The 19300-nt window shown below is 48.3% G+C and overlaps 1 protein-coding gene and 1 long non-coding RNA gene across 4 annotated transcripts in view; one reads left to right on the top strand and one right to left on the bottom strand.

Annotated features, from left to right (window-relative positions):
• The window catches only part of LOC112560315 (POU domain, class 4, transcription factor 3-like), a 59699-nt gene that overhangs the window by 9122 nt on the left and 31277 nt on the right, over nucleotides 1-19300 (top strand). The window contains exon 1 of one of the 3 annotated variants that reach the window (XM_025232094.1): nucleotides 4533-5391. The exons of 1 other annotated variant lie outside the window; for it this stretch is intronic. The gene's annotated coding sequence lies outside the window, so the exon portion shown is untranslated. Of the gene's footprint in view, nucleotides 1-4532; nucleotides 5399-19300 lie in introns of those variants that run through there. One more of the 3 variants, XM_025232093.1, reaches the window with a different exon arrangement.
• Nucleotides 2563-17943, bottom strand: LOC112560316. The gene is made up of 6 exons (XR_003098506.1): nucleotides 17534-17943; nucleotides 15914-16058; nucleotides 13967-15492; nucleotides 11853-12004; nucleotides 9673-9808; nucleotides 2563-3419 (listed from the first exon to the last, which is right to left on the bottom strand). It is a non-coding gene; the product is annotated as an uncharacterized LOC112560316 (long non-coding RNA).

Below are 19300 nucleotides of genomic sequence, written 5' to 3'. Positions count from 1 at the left end.
ATGTTTACTACTAATTATTCTCAGTCCTTAATTACTTCATTTACTTAGTTTATTATACCCCGTAAAGAGCGAGGGCTACATGGGATAAAAAAAACATTTTCTTTTTATTTATCGTGTCGTTAATAAAGAATTGTCATTGGCTCTCGACCACTTCCTCCCTCTCTGTACATTTTCAGCAAAGGTCGCTAGAACTTGCATTGAACTTGCACAAAGCCATGAATCTTGTTGAGGTGTTGAGGTGTTGAGGTGCTGACTGCACTCGGACAACTTTTTTTCTCGAAGAAATGTGTTTGCGATAATTTTTGACATTGCGAATGTGTCTGTGGTGATTTCTGACAAAGATAAGTCTAAAAGCCTGATTAACACGGACCTTGTGTGTTCTGGGGCTAATTCGCTGTTTCATTCTTCACATCGAACGGACAGTCGATGTTGTTATCATTAATACCTCACCACAACAGAACTGGCTCCTCCTGTCTCTTCCACACGCGCGCGGTCTTTGGCAGCCGATCCTCCATCAGGAGCCCCACCCTTGTCTGTCACAGAACTCCCCTCATCCCCACTCCACCACCCCCTCCTCATTCCTTGAGCTCCTTCACACAATCATGTGTTGTGACAGTGTCACTCTGTCATGTGTTGTTGTGACAGTGTCACTCTGTCATGTGCTGTTGTGACAGTGTCACTGTCATGTGTTGTTGTGACAGTGTCACTCTGTCATGTGCTGTTGTGACAGTGTCACTCTTGCTTGATATTATCACAAACGACATTTCATCGTTTTATATTATCACAGTGTGACCCTTCAAACGAGTAAAGGACAAAGGTCTTTCTATCTAACCCAAAGACATTCACATTCCGGGGAACTACGAGTGTTTAATGTGTGACCTCGTGGTGAGATGATCGGTACTGGAGCAAGATATGAATAATGTTGAGCAGCCATTGAACTAAGTTATAATAGGTTTGGTCTGTGTACAGGACTTGGTTACCGTCTGTTAACCCTGTGTGAGCTGTATGAACGGTCTTTGCGAAATTAAACTACATAACAGCAGTCTACATCAAGATGTCAACTTTCTCAACCCTCGCTTCCACTCGCTTGTCTTGTTTATACACACAGTCACAGGGTTAGATGGAATGTTTATACACATATACCACACAGTCACAGGGTTAGATGGAATGTTTATACACATATACACACAGTCACAGGGTTAGATGGAATGTTTATACACATATACACACAGTCACAGGGTTAGATGGAATGTTTATACACATATACACACACAGTCACAGGTTAGATGAATGTTTATACACATATACACACAGTCACAGGGTTAGATGGAATGTTTATACACACAGTCACAGGGTCAGATGGAATGTTTATACACATATTCACAGATATGGAATGTTTATACACATATACACACAGTCACAGGTCAGATGGAATGTTTATTACACAGTCACAGGGTCAGATGGAATGTTTATACACATATACACACAGTCACAAGATCAGATGGAATGTTTATACACATATACACAGTCACAGGTCAGATAAAATGTCTTATAAAAAATGTTTTGTTTTTTTTTTTTGTTACTGTGATAGGAATTTTTTAAAACCTAACATTGAGTGCGATTTATCTTGGTCGTGGCGCTGCGCATTACAAATACCCGTTAGTTTTAAAATGTTAGAACATGATTGAGGGGAAATAACCGTGTTGAATACTCCTTTAATGGAAGGGTTGTTTCCCTTGCATTGAACGTGTTTTGTTGAGCGTTGGTTTCCTCCCTTGCTGCAGAAGAGCCGTTATTGCTGTTGTTTGTGTGTGAGTGTTTGTGTGTGTGTTGTGTGTGTATAAAATAGAGACAAATCAGTGAATATTCAACACCTGACTATTTTCTGTGGGGATAAAATGAAGTTCCACTGGAAAAGCTAGAATTTTAAAAATAATGTAATGAACTTTAACAATTTCGCATATTAATGCAGATAATATTGTAACATGTGACGATGGTGTAGCTCGGCGCGTCACACAGGATAACTGTTTGAGGGACATGACTAGTTAGAACAGAAGACGAGGTGGAGGTTTAGAGCAGGGTGAGGGTGTGTGGTGCAGTCTGGTGGAGACTGGACTGGTGGCCGGCTATTCCAGGCGCCTAGGGGGCGGAGAGATAAAAGTTGAGAAAGGGTTAGGGTTAGCTCAGTCTCGTCCCTTGTAGTAGTAATGATAATAGAAATAAATGTTTGTTTATAAATCCTCTCACACTTGATGAAGGCGGGACGAAGGCGTTCTAGTGTCATTGAAATCAGATCACTCACTCACGGAGAGAGAGAAAGACCACCAGCGGCTAGCCCTGTAACCAGGTGTGAGGTCGAGAGATGTGTGTCGGAGCCGCACTGGCCTGTTGTGGTGGCACAGCCTACTAGCCACGGCCCACGTGGCATATAGCCTACCCTATAGGCTAGGGTTGGTGTCAGAAAATAACCTGACATTTTATTGTTTCGGAGACAAGACCGTTCAGCACGGAGCTAAATAGTTCCTTTTACTGCCATCGGAAACAAGGGCGGCTTCAGCCAATCAAATTATATTTTATTTCATTCTCACCAGAGATATGGTCGCTCTCATCGAATAAAGATGATTCATGTTGCTGACGACTCTGGAATATAAAAGTAAAATAATGGATAGAAATCAATACTCTTTATGCTTCTTTACAATACTTTCATGATATCCATTTGGATTTCATACATTTTTCATTCTGTTTTAATTCTTTTTGTTTCTTTGTAGCATCTTTTTCTTTTGAATTAAAAAAAAACATTTTTTGCTTCGTTGTCCCATTTTCCGCGAGTCGGTGTCGTTAGAAGCCGATGGCCGAGGCGCAAGCGCTGTCACGTGATATTTGCTAATGGAGGAGACCGGCGGAGTTCTCTGCCTCCCTGGCCGCGTTCAGTCCCTTGACGCCTGTTTCGCCGCAGAAGCCTCATCCGCGGGTAATTCATGTGCACTCAAAGCAGACTCATGTGCACTCAAGCGTGTCTAGGAGTTTCTGGGAATGACCGACTGCACACTCAGCGTCCGGCGCTCAGGTGACCTGCTCGCTGAAGCTGCACCCGTCTGTCGCAGTGGCTTGTCCAGCAAGATGGACGGCTATACTTTGTAGTTTGTTTGTAGTTTGTTTGTAGTTCGTAGTGAGGCAGGTGTCACGAGCTGTGTTCACCCTCAGACTGCACTGTGCTTGCTTCAGGCACGAGTCCGACGTGTGACCTCGCGTGAGGGTATGAGTAATACTGAGACTGATGAGAATGACGATGTGGTTGATGATGTCATTGATGATGAAACACAGTGGGTAATGATATGATTGGTGTGAACTGTTGGGCTGTGTGCAAGGAGACAGACGACGGGTGTATTGAGTCCAACTGTCGTGAGCTTCATCTTCACCTGTCAAGTCAAGATTTATAAAAATGCTTCTTAGTCTGCTGCTGGCGACACTGACCGTGTGGACGTGTCATGTTTAGAGGTGGACAGACAGACAGACAGACAGACAGGCAGGCAATCTGGCAATTAGACTGCAGAAGTAAAGTCCGTTCATGCAACTGTGACTTGAAAGGTTAAAGTTGTCATTAACCCCAACCCTACCCCAGAGGTCGCGTGTCAGTCGATGTAGCTCTGACATGTCAGTACTTAGCACAATAATTCTAGTGTTGGATGATTATATGTCATTATTACTTCTTACCATTCAGTGGAGGCGTTTTTGTTTTGTTCTTGTTTGTCGATGTTGACAGCTTGCTGATGTAGAATAATGTATTGAATGGAAGGCTGCCCTCCCCTCCCCTCCCCTCCTCTCTCTCATCTGCTCATTTCGCCACTTCTTCATCATTTGGAATCACCCTTCATCCCTCCTCTCCTATTTCTGTCTCTCCGTGTAGCCTCTACTCTGCCTCCCCAGGTGGAATCCTCCTCCCAGTTTCTTTTCCTGTGCTGCTGTACCCCCTCCCCACCATCAGTTTTTGGACCATCACTCAGGAGATGGGAGAGGCTTGACTCAGCGGCTCGGCAGCTGCTTTCTACCAAGAAGCTGACTTGGGGGAGGAAATGTCGGATTTCTCTCGGCACAAGAGAACCCGGATGATCTATGGACTCCCTGCAGATGGTAACCGGGGAGAGGGGGGGGGGTTGCGGGGTGAGGGGAAGGTGCGCCTGGCTGAAGGGATAACTCCAGACGACGACGGTGGAGGTGATGGTGGTGGTTGGTGGCGATGGTGGCGATGGTGGCTTTGACGTTCAGACGCTAGCGAGGCGTCTCTGGCCCCTAAGCCGCGACTCATGTCTTATTTACACCAGCATTTGGCGCGGCTGGCGGGCCGCTGTCCCCTGACATCCCGGCATGCTCTGGTGCACGTGCGTCAAGTGGCAAAATAAATTTCTCTCTTGTTTTTCTCCTTGTCCACCACACCGTCTTGCTCATCTCTTTGGCGGCCACAGCCCTTCGTCTAAGCCCGGCCTCCCCACCCGCCCTCCCGTTCACTTGTGTCTGGAAACCAAGGTGACTCGTTCTATTATTTATGAAATTCTGCTAAAATATTGATGCGATAAGAACACGGCACTATAAAGAGGGCGACCAGGCGGCGGCGCGGATAGCCAGCCTCCAACACAAGGGGGCGGCGGGCGTCGCCGAGCTGCGGGTCTGCCGCCACCACTGACCTGACGCCTGCCGCCACGACTACCTGACGACTGTGGCCATGCGCATGTCTTCGCGGATGTTGGTGTTGTGACGATGTCGGTCGCCAGGTGGCGCGCTGTTCTTGTCGTTTTCCTCGCTTGTCGTCAACGTTTTCCTCACCTTTGTCCCAACCTTCCCACAAACCTCCCAAACTTCAATGTAACGGGTCCTAGCGTGTCCCTCTGTCCTCACCTCCCTTCCCAGGTAGGTCAGTTTCTGGTGACGTCACGCACTGACCACCTGGAGGTGGGGGGTGGTGCCACAACGGCGAAGATGTGAAAGTGGCGGGCGAGGGTTGGCAGGGATGGGCGGAAGACAGTAGCCAGTGGACAGGTTTGAGGCGCATCTCTGACCCTCTTCACCTGCAGATCCCCCACCCTACCTCCACCTCCACACACTGCACCGCACGTGACATGGCTCGTGACGAGTACAACGTGCGGCAGGGCTGCAGCAGGCACGCCAACCATCCGCTGCTGCAGGTGGGCAGCTGTATCGCCGATGAGCTCGTGCGTTGCAGCACAACTCCTAGAAAAGAAAAAAAACCACCTAACCTAACGGGCAAGATCGACAGCAGCACACTTCACCCTCTACGTCACCGCTCGTGCTGGTCTTCAACACCTTGACCTGATGACGTCATGCCAGAGGGTCCGTGGTGTGGCGTGTCCCTACCACACTCCTGTCGACACCTAGGCAAGTGGTATGTTTGCATAATTACGCCCTGTTCGTTTGCACGCGTGTGTTTTGTTCTACATTCACACAGTTACATCACGGTTTGCACAACCCTCGCCAGTCACATGTTCTCGATAGTCCATCAGTCTTCCGACAAGTGCTACACTCCCTTCCGTCAGAGACGTCCTCCCTTTGTCTACACCTCGACTACCTGGTCTATTCCATGATTCCGTCTCTTCTTGTCACCAAACACCAACGATTCCATGTCACAGACGGTCACACAATCACATCACAGCCTTTCGGCCATTTTGGCTTGTGATGTGTTCACATGTGAAGTCTGAGCCCACCACATGCTTGCAGGCGACTTCCATGCGCTCAGATGTGTACAGTGTTCACTGTATCTTTGACGACTGTGAGAGTGAGTGTGTGTGTGTGTGAGTGTGTGTGTGTGTGTCTGTGTGAGTGTGTGTGTGTGTGTGTGTGAGTGTGTGTGTGTCGTGTGTGAGTGAGTGCTGTGATGTGTGTGTGTGTGTGTGTGTGTTTGTGTGAGTGTGTGTGTGTCTGTGTGTGAGTGAGTGTGTGTGTGTGTCTGTGTGTGAGTGTGTGTGTGTGTCTGTGTGAGAGTGTGTGTGTGTGTGTGTGTGTGTGTGTTTGTGAGTGTGTGTGTGTCTGTGTGTGAGTGTGTGTGTGTCTGTGTGTGAGTGTGTGTGGTGAGAGTGTGTGTGTGTGAGTGTGGTGTGTGTGTGTGTGTGTGTGTGTGTGTGTGAGTGTGTGTGTGTGAGTGTGTGTGAGTACGAGCGGTTTTTTTATCAAGTTCATGGCACGCGTGCAGTGTGTGGGTGGAGAGGGGACACCGGTGGGAAGGGTGGTAGAGGAGCTAGGTGTGGAGGAGGAGGAGTAGAGGAGCTAGGTTGTGAGGAGAAGGAGGTAGAGGAGCTAGGTGTGGAGGAGAAGGAGGTAGAGGAGCTAGGTGTGGAGGAGGAGAGGTAGAGGAGCTAGGTGTGGAGGAGGAGGTAGAGGAGCTAGGTGTGTTGGATACTAACCAGAAAATCCGTTGTCACTGTCATCGACATTGTTTGGGAGCAAACCGTAGACACTGAGTACATACGTGCATGTTCTTGATTGGCTGTCGTCTACCCCGAGTGTTTGTTGACCTTTGTACAAAGAGAGGAACTGTGGACGTTTCATGTTTTCTCACCTGCCTAGCTGACCACACACGTGAAGTGACAGGGACACTCAGGTGGTCGGCATCTTGCAGTGAGTGACACCTTGATGGACTGGGGTGTAGTGTCTCAGCACTCATCTACTGTGGCACGTGACTTGCGGCACCATAGCATGTCACCAAGATGCCAGCTATGCGATGCTCTGACAGCCAATCAGTTGGCTCCCTGACCTGTAGCCTGATAGTCACTAACCTGTGTGACCATGAGTACTACACACTGATAGTCACCCACCTGTGTGACCAGAGTACTACACACTGATAGTCACCCACCTGTGTGGCCATAGTACTACACACTGATAGTCACCCACCTGTGTGACCATAGACATCATCAGTTCATCGTAGCGCAGCCGCCACTGTGACAGGCTGGAACTATAAGGCTACACAGGGAAGCGTGTAACATAGGACCACAGCACCTCGTGCGTCCACGATCGGCCAGACCAGCAGTAACTAGAAAAACAAGTTGTACCTTAAATGAAGTCTCCGAGCACTTGCCATCAACATTTTTGTAGCTTGTGCCTCGTGCTCTGCACGACCTGCTGTTGTTTGTGTTTGTTTGTGGCTTTCTTGTCTCCGCCTCCAGTTTATAGATGTGTCCTTTGAAAGCCGCCAGCAAGGAGGGAGGAGAGGGGGAAGTGGAGATCGATTGCCAAAATATTCGTCATTTTTCATGTGTCAAGCAGTACATCAGACGGAGAGTTGGCTCCCTTAACTTGTCGGGGGAAGATGGCGAGCGCGCGGCCAGCTGCCGAGGTGTCAGGCGCGGCCAAGGAGACTCGCCCAGCAAAATTGAATAAGTCGGAGAGGCGTTCTCGCCTCTGTCCCTAGCCCCGCCAGTAATAAAGGGGTGGTACTAGTTCCCCGGCGCAGGAAGATATGACAGGAAGGGTGTGAAGCGGCTGGGAGTGAGAATTGCTGTCACACCTCGCTCACGAGCAGATGGCAAGAAGGATGAATGAGGCTTGCGCTTTCTGTCAGGACGCGTCCACACTCGTGTTTTTCTTCTTTTCCTCTACTTCTTCTCTAATATCTTCCTGGTCTTTGAACTTTGAAAAAAAAAAGCTGAAATCGAAAGCCATAAGCCGATGTGCGTTTGAGCTGAAGCGCACGTGTGTCAAGTCACGTGTTTTCACGCATGCGCAAAGCCCCAGTCGTCACTTAGATGTGAGAGAGGTGGGGTGGGAGAGGGCGGGGGGAGTGTGACCAGTGAGATGGGGGTGGTGGTGGGGGGGGACTTGTGACATCGCGGCATTAGTTTGATTTACAAGCCAGGCACGTGCGAGTTGTGGAGACTGGCAATAGGTCAGTAAGCAGACAGGCGAGTGCAGGCCATGATGGTCCCCCCCGCAGTCGCCCACACCTTCCGCCAACTCCACGAGCGGGGACGTGGGGAGCAGACGATCAAAGCGACTTTATAAAAAAAAAATGGCGCCGTGCACATGACTGCACTCGTTATCTTTGTGATATGTTCACGCCCAGCTCTCCCTAGGTGGCGCTGTCCAAGGGACTCGTTATCTTTCTGATATTTTCACGCTCTGCTGGCGAGGGTGTCGATACAAAATGTCGACATGTCTTTTTACGCGTTGCAGGCACTTGAGCCGACGAACCTCTCACGAGGCTCCGATAAACAAGGGCGAGCACCCGGTGATGCTGGGGTGCTGCAGTAGCGTGATCTGTCCAGCGGGACGTGCACACACACGCACATACGCACAGCACACAGCACACACCAACACACAAACACAAACACACACACACACACACACACACACACACACGCACACACAGACACACACAAACACACACACACACACAAACACACAAACCGAAAGACACACGGTGCGGGTGTAGCGAGACAAGAATTCCAACCCAGAATCTCGTTGCCAGCGAGGTGAGCGTCTTGTCAGGACAGAACCGAGCTCTCAGCGAGAGTCAATGGTGTGTGCATGCGACACAATTAAATGTAACAGTTGAGAAACACAGGAAACTGTTAGGTTCAAACTATTACAGCTTGCACAGAGATGTGGATAGCGGACTATTTTCGTCTGATATCCCTACGCGAGTAGGTGTTTGATCGTCTGCTAAGGAGTAACTACAAGTCAAATTTAAATAAAAATAACATGAAAAAAGCTAAACACACACAACTCACGATTTATTATTGGTTTTGATAAAAAAAAAAAACAAACACCAAAATGTCTGCTGATCCATTCAGCAACACTAGAAGACCCGGCGTCTGCACACCTCGCTTGGAACGAGAGTCTTGGTTGGAAATCTTGTCTCGCTATACGGGCTGGTATGACCCAGGTGACCACATGATGACACTGACACAGTGCTGGTAAGACTGGTGTAGTGTTGTATGACACTGACATGGCGCTGACTTGTAGCATGCTGATGACACTGACAGGACGTCAACATGACAGTGGTCAGTGGTCACGTGGTGCAGACAACCAAGCCAAGAAGACGAGTTGCCATTATTTGAGATCAGGAGAGTCGCCTTCTACTGGCTGCTGCTGTAGTTACTGAGTTGATTGGTTAATTGTAATCATGTGACTCGATCTTACTTTCTCGTTACCATACCCAGACTTAATCGGATGACAACTTTCCTCTCTCTCTCTTCTGTCTGTCCAGTCTCTCTCCTCCTTTCATGCCCTCTCTCCTTACCTCTCTGTCTCACTGCCTCACCCATCACGTAGGCCGAGCGCCTGTAGAGAAAGCCTGAAGTTCACCACTCGGTCTGAGCTCGATTAAACAAGCGCCTTATCTGACCTGCTCCACACGATGCTTCCTATCAGGTCCCCGCCAGTCTCTCCCTCGTCACTGCGCCGTGTATTATGTGCGTGTGTGCGTGCGTGTGTGTGCGTGCATATGTGTGTGTGCGTGCGTGTGTGTGTGCGTGTGTGTGCGTGCATATGTGTGTGTGCGTGCGTGTGTGTGTGTGCATGTGTGTGCGTGTGTGTGTGTGTGTGTGTGTGTGTGTGCGCGTGTGTGTGTGTGTGCGTGCCTGTGAACCGCGACAGCCGGCGCCTTTACACGTTTAAAGACCCCGGGTACTCGAGAGGAAGGGGGATTTTCTAGTGTGGACATACCCGGCAACTTCAGTCGGGTAGACATCGATCGGGCGTTTGGCGGCGGCAGGGTGGTTGTTGCCGGGTAGTGTGCTGGTCTGGGGCCAAGTCTCTTTGTGAACAATCTTATCGATGTTGGCGGCGATGTCGGTCTTGCCTGCACACACACTTCCCGTCGTACGTCAGTTGTTACTACAACAACCCTCACCTACTACTACACCAACCACTCTACACACACTTACCGTCTTAACTGCTACTGCTACCACCTGTACCGCTAACCAACTAGTCCTGTACCGCTAACCAACCAGTCCTGTACCGCTAATCAACCAGTCGTGTACCGCTAACCAACCAGTCATATAGCACTAGTCAACCAGTCCTGTACCGCTAACCAACCAGTCCTGTACCGCTAACCAACCAGTCCTATAGCACTAATCAACCAGTCCTGTACCGCTAATCAACCAGTCATATAGCACTAATCAACCAGTCCTGTACCGCTAACCAACCAGTCCTATAGCGCTAATCAACCAGTCGTGTACCGCTAACCAACCAGTCCTGTACCGCTAATCAACCAGTCATATAGCACTAGTCAACCAGTCCTGTACCGCTAACCAACCAGTCCTATAGCACTAATCAACCAGTCCTGTACCGCTAACCAACCAGTCCTGTACCGCTAATCAACCAGTCCTATAGCACTAATCAACCAGTCCTGTACCGCTAACCAACCAGTCCTATAGCACTAATCAACCAGTCCTGTACCACTAATCAACCAGTCCAGTACCGCTAACCAACCAGTCCTATAGCACTAATCAACCAGTCCTGTACCGCTAACCAACCAGTCCAGTACCGCTAATCAACCAGTCATATAGCACTAATCAACCAGTCCTGTACCGCTAACCAACCAGTCCTATAGCACTAATCAACCAGTCCTGTACCACTAATCAACCAGTCCTGTACCGCTAACCAACCACTCCCTCTATTTACTCGCCCTTACGTTTCTCCGTCTGGCGACATGTGCGACATCACTTGTGAAGATGCTGTGATTGTGGTGATGCTGTATCACGTGTGAGTGTGACGTAGTGTCAGTGCTACAGCTGTACAGGTTATGGGTGATAAAGGTCAGTAGACTTCCACTTGCCGGCAGCGAACTGGCTGTGGCACCCACGTGACGAATGATGCTTGGAGAGGAAGACAGGCGAGGGCAGACAAGTATTGATGACAGCAGCAGTTCAAGGGTTAAAACCTCGCCATCATGTTAAAGCGGGGGAACAGGTAACTGTCCCATGACCTTTGTCAGGTCGTGAGGGAGTCAGGTGTTAGAGACCTCACTTTTCTCGGGGTGGATTTGTGTGGACGCTGCCCATGTCCTCCCTCGCTGCCTTACCTCTTCATTCCTCTATGGAGTCGTCGCTGGGTCGACTGGGAGAAGTCCTCTGGGCGACACGGGTATCGAACTGGCGCGCTTCTTAATCTGGACATCAGCGCTCTAACTACTCGGTTATCCGCCTCACCCCAGCAGCAGGTAGACACAGGTAAAGGCAGCAGGTAGACAGGTAAGAGAGGGGGTGTGGCGAAGCACGGGGGAGCTTTGGTACGAGTGGGGGTAAAGTGCCAGTGGAGAAGGGGGTGGAAGGGGAACGGTGGCTTGTTGGGGTGGGGGCGGTTGTAAGCGAAGACAAAGCGATGAGAGTCGGGTGGTGGTGAAGAGAAAGGAGAGGACAAATCCAATACCCGGCCAGTTACAGACCGCGTGCCCGAGATGAGATAAACGATTTTCTGCCCGTTAAGTGATCACGGCTCCACGGGACAGGCACACGTGTACACGCACACACGCATGCAAATATAAACACAGGCACACAAACACACAAACACACACCTTGACATGAGCGCCTGCCTCTCGCACAGAGCTACAGATGTAAGGAAGGAGCTTGGTGGGAGAGAGAGGTGAAGAGAGAGCAGGAGAGAGAGCAGGAGAGAGCAGGAGAGGGAGAGAGCAGGAGAGGGAGCAGGAGAGGGAGCAGGAGAGAGAGAGCAGGAGAGAGAGCAGGAGAGGGAGAGCAGGAGAGGGAGCAGGAGAGGGAGGGCAGGAGAGACAGCAGGAGAGAGAGCCGGTGACCCGACACACATCAAGTCAATGGCGGGGGGCAGAGGGAGCCTGGGTCAAGCTGCTGTATGTAATGAGTGTGACGGCGGAGGGCACTTACAAGACCGTTATCGACTGTTGCTACAGTGCCACCCGACATTCTCCACTGTTGTTTGACACAGTGAGCCGTGCTTACTCACGCATTCCTGCAGGCAATCTCTGGAAATCTTAGGAAGGACAGGAGCTTGAGCTTTACTCACGTGCGCAGCGCACCTGGAAACAGCGATTGTCAACACCCTTAGCTACACCAGGTGTGGCCCTACCTGTACCTGTAACAGGTCTACCACCTGAACGCACACTAGGTGTGGCAGTAGTGTATCTAGCTCTAGTGTTCATGCATCTTCCTACACGGGGTGTGTCAGTATGTATGTATATGTATCTACAATAGTGTGACACTACTTTTATATAGATATGATATAGTAGCTGCTACATTACCTGTACATTACTTATATAACTATATAGATAAATTAGGTCTTACCTAAATTAGTGTGACATTACTTACATATAGGTGTATAAGGTGTTACACTACCTGTAGCTAAATAAGTGTGACATTACTTACATATAGGTGTATAAGGTGTTACACTACCTGTAGCTAAATAAGTGTGACATTACTTACATATAGGTGTATAAGGTGTTACACTACCTGTAGCTAAATAAGTGTGACATTACTTACATACAGGTGTATAAGGTGTTACACTACCTGTAGCTAAATTAGTGTGACATTACTTTTAAATGCCTCAGGTGTGACATCCGAGACTCAGATTTTCACCACTCGCTAAGGCTCGTGACCGCCAGTGTGTTCAGCCAGGTGCCTGGTGTACCCGCGCACCCAGTGAGATTCCTAGTTCAGTACTTCACGATATTACAATATTATGGTCAAAGAGCAGTGGTTATGGTCCTTGGCCAAGATGTCTGCTGTCAACTCATTTAGCTTTAGCTAGCACTTGTCAAACATTTCTGAGCAAAGAGCAGGTGGTGGGAGGTTTTGAATGTTGACAGTTGTCGCGGTGAAGCGGTTGTTATTCCACGTCATCAAAACGGCAGACAACTGCAGCGACGTCTGTTGCCTCGCTGTGAGTTCTGTACAAGCTTCTGTCATGGGAGCTCACTCTTGTCTGGGGAAAAGATAACTCCTCCTGCACCTACACAGTAAGCAGTAAGACAGCAGCCCTGACTTGTGGTGGACGCGCTGAGTTTCCGCTGTAATCATTCTCGTCACTTCCGGGACATGTCCCCCACGTGACACCCACACCCCCCCCCAGCCCAGCAGGATGACAGGTGCGTGATTTCTATTTCCTCGCCGGAGGAGGACAGGTCAGAGGGCAGTGGTCCCGCTGCTCTGGACCTCACAACGGTGAGAGGAGAGAATGGTTCGATTCCATCCTGGGCCTTGTGCTGTTTCTTCCACTGTTCTTGTGTCTCATTTGCTCCTCCTGTCCTCAAGATATACCACATACCTTTCGATGACCCCACCTCCCCCAGCAACCCTCCTGCACCCTGCTGTCATCAGCACACCTCGCGCCGCAGTGCGCGGGCTTTCAGGTGAAGCCATGCGTGGAGGCGGCCAGCATCTGGCGGCGGGTTGGGGCCGACTTGTGGGCCCTTGTTGCCGGGCCCGCCAGAAGGGATGTGGAGCTGATGGAGCGCGAGTCGCCATCCGGGTACATTTCCCATCCACAATTGGCTCGCTTCCTGTCTCGCTGTGCCGCCATCACCAGAGACAGGGAGCCGTTTGCAGAGTGAAATTCGAACTCTGCCTTAATTGTTTCCGCTTCATCTTTGCTTTGGCTAAGCTTCTCCCGGCTGTCAGTCATCACAAGGGGGAGGAACTCTTGTGGAGATCAGTTGCCATCCCCCTCCCCTCTCCCAAGTCGGAATTGAATGAACGGTTTAGTGGAGGGTTGAGCGGGCTGATAGTACCGGTCATGTCACAGCTGTTACATGTCTTGTCTCTCCTGGCAGGTACAGCTCCTCCACATGCAAACAATAACTCGGGGTTCCCATCCTTGTTGTCACGTGGTCCATGATAGCACAGCGCCCTCTGGTGTATGAGGGACTGCAGACCACAACAAATCACCAGACAGTGTCACAGAGAAAGACAAAGGGAAAAAGAGAAGTAAAGAAGGATAAATAGAAATATAAGGAAAAGTAGGAAGAGGGAGAGACTGGTGTTACCTTTCATCACAACAAAGCAGGTAGACTTCCACAAGCAGCACACTGTGATTGTCATCAGCCAGGTAGACAGCACAGTGTGATTGTCATCAGCCAGGTAGACAGCACAGTGTGATTGTCATCAGCCAGGTAGACAGCACACAGTGATTGTCATCAGCCAGGTAGGCAGCACACAGTGATTGTCATCAGCCAGGTAGACAGCACACTGTGATTGTCATCAGCCAGGTAGGCAGCACACTGTGATTGTCATCAGCCAGGTAGACAGCACACTGTGATTGTCATCAGCCAGGTAGGCAGCACACTGTGATTGTCATCAGCCAGGTAGACAGCACACTGTGATTGTCATCAGCCAGGTAGGCAGCACACTGTGATGTCATCAGCCAGGTAGGCAGCACACTGTGATTGTCATCAGCCAGGTAGACAGCACACTGTGATTGTCATCAGCCAGGTAGACAGCACACTATGTTATCAGCCAGGTAGACAGCACACTATGTTATCAGCCAGGTAGACAGCACACTATGTTATCAGCCAGGTAGACAGCACACTGTGATTGTCATCAGCCAGGTAGGCAGCACACTATGTTATCAGCCAGGTAGACAGCACACTGTGATTGTCATCAGCCAGGTAGACAGCACACTGTGATTGTCATCAGCCAGGTAGACAGCACACTATACTTGACAGCGACTATATCTGACTATCGGGGAATATTGTGACAGGAATCTTGTCAACAGCGATGACAGTGACTCGGAGGGTTATGGTTGCTGTGTGTGGCGCCACAGTCGACTTTTCTGGAGTCCTTCTAACACTTTCCCCACTCATACAAACACCATTGTCCTTTGGCATGTATAACCTTTGACATCGTCATTGCCCTCATCATTGTTGTTTTGTTCTAATCGTCGTCTGATCGAGTGGCTCCCTCTTGTGTCTGATGGAGTTGATGGAGTTGTCTTTCGTGGAGGCCGCGCTCTGCCAAACAAACCATTGGTCTTTTGCATGTTTGCTCAGCTCGAAATGTGTTTATTTGTTAATTGTGTTAATTACTTTTAATTTGGTCGTTACTGACAGATTTGTGAATTGATAAAGTAAATAATGCTGTGGGTAGTGACAGCAAGCGTCATAGGGACAGTGAACTCCACACTGACAGTGTCCACTTCCGGCCTCTCTCTGACCATAACGGCTGAGGTCACACAGTGCAGGCAGTCGGCTCCATCTTCTCTGCGTCGTTGCCATGTACAGCCTCCAGTCGACGGAGGATTGAACCTACAGACCAGACGACTGTGTCAGGTCCTCGGTAGTGTTGTGGAGAGGAGCACTCAGCCTTGTAGACAGCCGGACATGATGGAGCAGGCTGGCAGCAACTTCGACATTCCACACACTGTGTGCTGCCATGCTCTGTGTGTCCGTGTGTAGGTTTGATTGAATCAACTTCCATCAGTCCTGTATAGGTAGGTAGGCGTGTGCGCGCGCACTTTCTTCTGCGCCATTTTGGTGACGTGCTATGAGCGTGTCCACAGGGCTGGGGTATGGTGCTGGATGACATGATTATTGTCATTGTTATTAAACATCACAGTAATAGTAAACTCCATCATAATAGTAAACGCGTTTTAAATTTACTTTTATTTTTGTTTTTGTTCTACCTTTATTAGCTTTTTAATTATGACTGAAATCTTTAATATACAAAGTATTTTAAATCGTATTAATATTTATGTTTCTCCAAAAATTGTATGATTGCTGATTGGCGTTGTGGGGAAGTATAGCTAAAAGAGGGGAATAAAGTCTTTGTTTACGACACGCAACATCGAGCCACGACTCTAATCATATCCCATGTAAACACGGACACACGCGCACAGAGAAAGGAGAGGAGAGAGAGGGGGAGGGAGGACTGGTGTACATCGCATCAACAACTAAGACTACATCATGGCAAGCAGCTAGCCCTGTAAACAGACTCACACAGGGAGAGAGAAGCAGGTCTGGTGCTGGAGACTAAGCCTAACATTCTTGACCTCCATCCTCGCCCAAAGCTCAAGAAACAAAGCCAGTGGAATGCGTTGACCGACTGGCACAGACAGACGTTGGCTTCTGACCTCAAGTTCGCCTGCAAGTGGCAAGACAGCGACAGTAAGAACTACGCAATGGATGATATCAGAAGGAAGCAATAAACAACAACATATACAAGGACAGGAGGGGGGGAGCTAGTGTACACCAGCATCGTGAGCCAAGATGGCGCCGTCTGCACAGCCAGCCGCTGGTTGTATGTCAACATGTCACCACGGCCTTGTAGGCTGGGCGCTGCGTGCGCGTGACGGAGGCTGAGAGTGTGAGACAGGCGGCAGGTGTCTGTGGAAATTGCTGCAGCCCGTGCCGCCAGAGGCGCCCCTTGCTCCTCCCACCCCTTCCCCACCCCCTCACACTGCTGTCCGCGCTGCCTGCCAGGGCCACACACACCAACACCAGGGTAGAGGGGGAGGGGATGTCCCTGTAGCCTTACCTGTAGCCATACCTGTAGGCTTATCTGTAGCCTTACCTGTAGCCTTATCTGTAGCCTTATCTGTAGCCTTACTTGTAGCCATACCTGTAGCTATACCTGTAGCCTTACCTGTAGCGGTGAGCTGTGCTCAATGGACAGAGAGCACACAGACTAGCTGCCAGCCATATATATAGTTATAGGGAGCTATCACATATATATATACTCACATACAGCTGTTATATAGGCTGTTTTATATATATATATACAGTTTTATATATATAACTGCTATATGGTTATATAGAGCTGCTATGTATAGTCATATATATACTCATATACAGCTGTTATATACAGTCATATATATGTAGTTATAAAGAGCTACCAGTTACATAAATATCTACATACTCATATACAACTGCTGTATATACAGTTATTTATATATATATAGTTATGTAGAGTTGCTATATAGTTATATACAGCTGTTATATATAGTCATATATATATAGTTATAAAGAGCTACCAGTTACATAAATATCTACATACTCATATACAACTGCTGTATATACAGTTATTTATATATATAGTTATGTAGAGCTGCTATATAGTTATATACAGCTGTTATATACAGTCATACATATATGTAGTTATAAAGAGCTACCAGTTACATAAATATCTACATACTCATATACAACTGCTGTATATACAGTTATTTATATATATAGTTATGTAGAGCTGCTATATAGTTATATACAGCTGTTATATACAGTCATACATATATGTAGTTATAAAGAGCTACCAGTTACATAAATATCTACATACTCATATACACTGCTGTATATACAGTTATTTATATATATAGTTATGTAGAGCTGCTATATAGTTATATACAGCTGTTATATATACAGTCATACATATATGTAGTTATAAAGAGCTACATTACATAAATATCTACATACTCATATACAACTGCTGTATATACAGTTATTTATATATATAGTTATATACAGCTGTTATATACAGTCATACATATATGTAGTTATAAAGAGCTACCAGTTACATAAATATCTACATACTCATATACAACTGCTGTATATACAGTTATTTACATAGTTATATAGAGAGGCGACTGTTTGTTGCCATTTGTTGTTTGTTGACGACCTGTTTACGATGTTGTCTGGCCGTGTAGACAGAAGTGGACAGGTGGGTCTTGTCAAACTGTTTACAAAGACAGGTTAGCAGCCAGCACTTTGTTGTCAACAAGCTGAATACACAAACACCACGAAAATGTGAGAGTGAACATTCACAGTCAGTTCTCCTGATGTTTCTCTCTCTGTGTTGTAACTAGTGAACATTCACTCCAGTAACTAGTGAACATTCACAATGTCAGTTCTCCTGATGTTTCTCTCTCTGTTGTAACTCCAGTAACTGATGTGATTAAAACACAAAGAGAAACATCACAAATATTGTTTGATGCTCTCAGTTTTTTACGGGTACTTTCCACACCTTGACTTTTACATTGACCCGTCTATGTTATCAGCGATAAGAATGTCGTCAGTGATAACAATGTTATCAGCGATAAGAATGTTGTCTGTGATAACAATGTTGTCTGTGATAACAATGTTGTCAGCGATAACAATGTTGTCTGCCACATTTATGTAATGTCTAAATGTACTTTACCTTTGTGTTACCTTTACACCAACTGTATTTGCCATGTGACAATAACTGCTAGTCGTCTCCCTGTCCACATCTGCCTACACGGTGTCGTCCATAAACAGTAAACAGTGGGATAGTAAACAGTGCAACACTGAGGGAGTCAACAGCAAATGACAAACAGTCAAATAGTCGAAGATGTCGTTTTGTGGTGTAGGTAGCCCTGCCTGCATGATTTAGTTGTTAGTGTCATTATATATTTACCGTGGGGTCTGGTAGCAGGGGTTGCTATGTATGCACCGAGGGGTCTGGTAGCAGGGGTTGCTATGTATGCACCGTGGGGTCTGGTAGCACTGACTTACAGTGCGGGGTGTGTTGGGTCTTCGTGTCTCCGAGAGAGATAGAGAGAAGACGAAGGCTGTAGCGAGTTGGTGTACGATTTCCGCCCTCAAAGAAAGCTCGACTGTCCCCGCTCCCCGGTGCAACTCTCCCTTCCCGTTTGTCGTGGACGGCCGTGGCGGCGGCACTTGGACTAGTGGCCACCCCGCTAACCTTTGGCGCACCGCTGGGAGCCTTTTTGCCCGCCCGTGTGCGACGTACCACGTGCGCGCCGTTCCTCCCAAGGGACATCACTCCAATTAGGAAATGGACGGAAACAGCTAGAGTGGCCTATCGTGCCATTTGAAGAGAGCGGCCATTTTCATTGAGCCACAATTCCAGATAGCGAGAAGGGCCGACAACTCGCGGCACAGAGAGAGAGAGTGAGATGCGAGCTACCCCAGACACCCACCAGCAGCACCAGCAGTCGCCACGATCGGATGGCCACATCCTGATGTTGTCGCCGGCGTAAGCTATCCGTGGCCACAACTACTGTGGGCAACAACGGCTTTTCCACAACTGCCATCATCGCCTTTGTGTAACAGGAGCACTGCTGGACAGGAGGGGAGGACAGGGGAGGTGGCGACAGGCTGTTTGCTGATAGGAGATGAGATTATCCGTGACCTGCTGACCTCTACATAGACACACAAGTACACACTGACCTCATACATAGACACACAGTACACACTGACTCTACATAGACAACACAAGTACACACTGACCTCTACATAGACCACAAGTACACACTGACCTCTACATAGACACACAATACACACTGACCTCTACATAGACACACAAGTACACACTGACCTCTAACATAGACACACAAGTACACACTGACCTCT

Source organism: Pomacea canaliculata, linkage group LG3 (assembly GCF_003073045.1).
Source record: "Pomacea canaliculata isolate SZHN2017 linkage group LG3, ASM307304v1, whole genome shotgun sequence".
Lineage (NCBI taxonomy): Eukaryota > Metazoa > Mollusca > Gastropoda > Architaenioglossa > Ampullariidae > Pomacea > Pomacea canaliculata.
The sequence above is the reverse complement of the archived record's forward strand: the minus strand, read 5'-3'. Positions and strand labels throughout refer to the sequence as shown.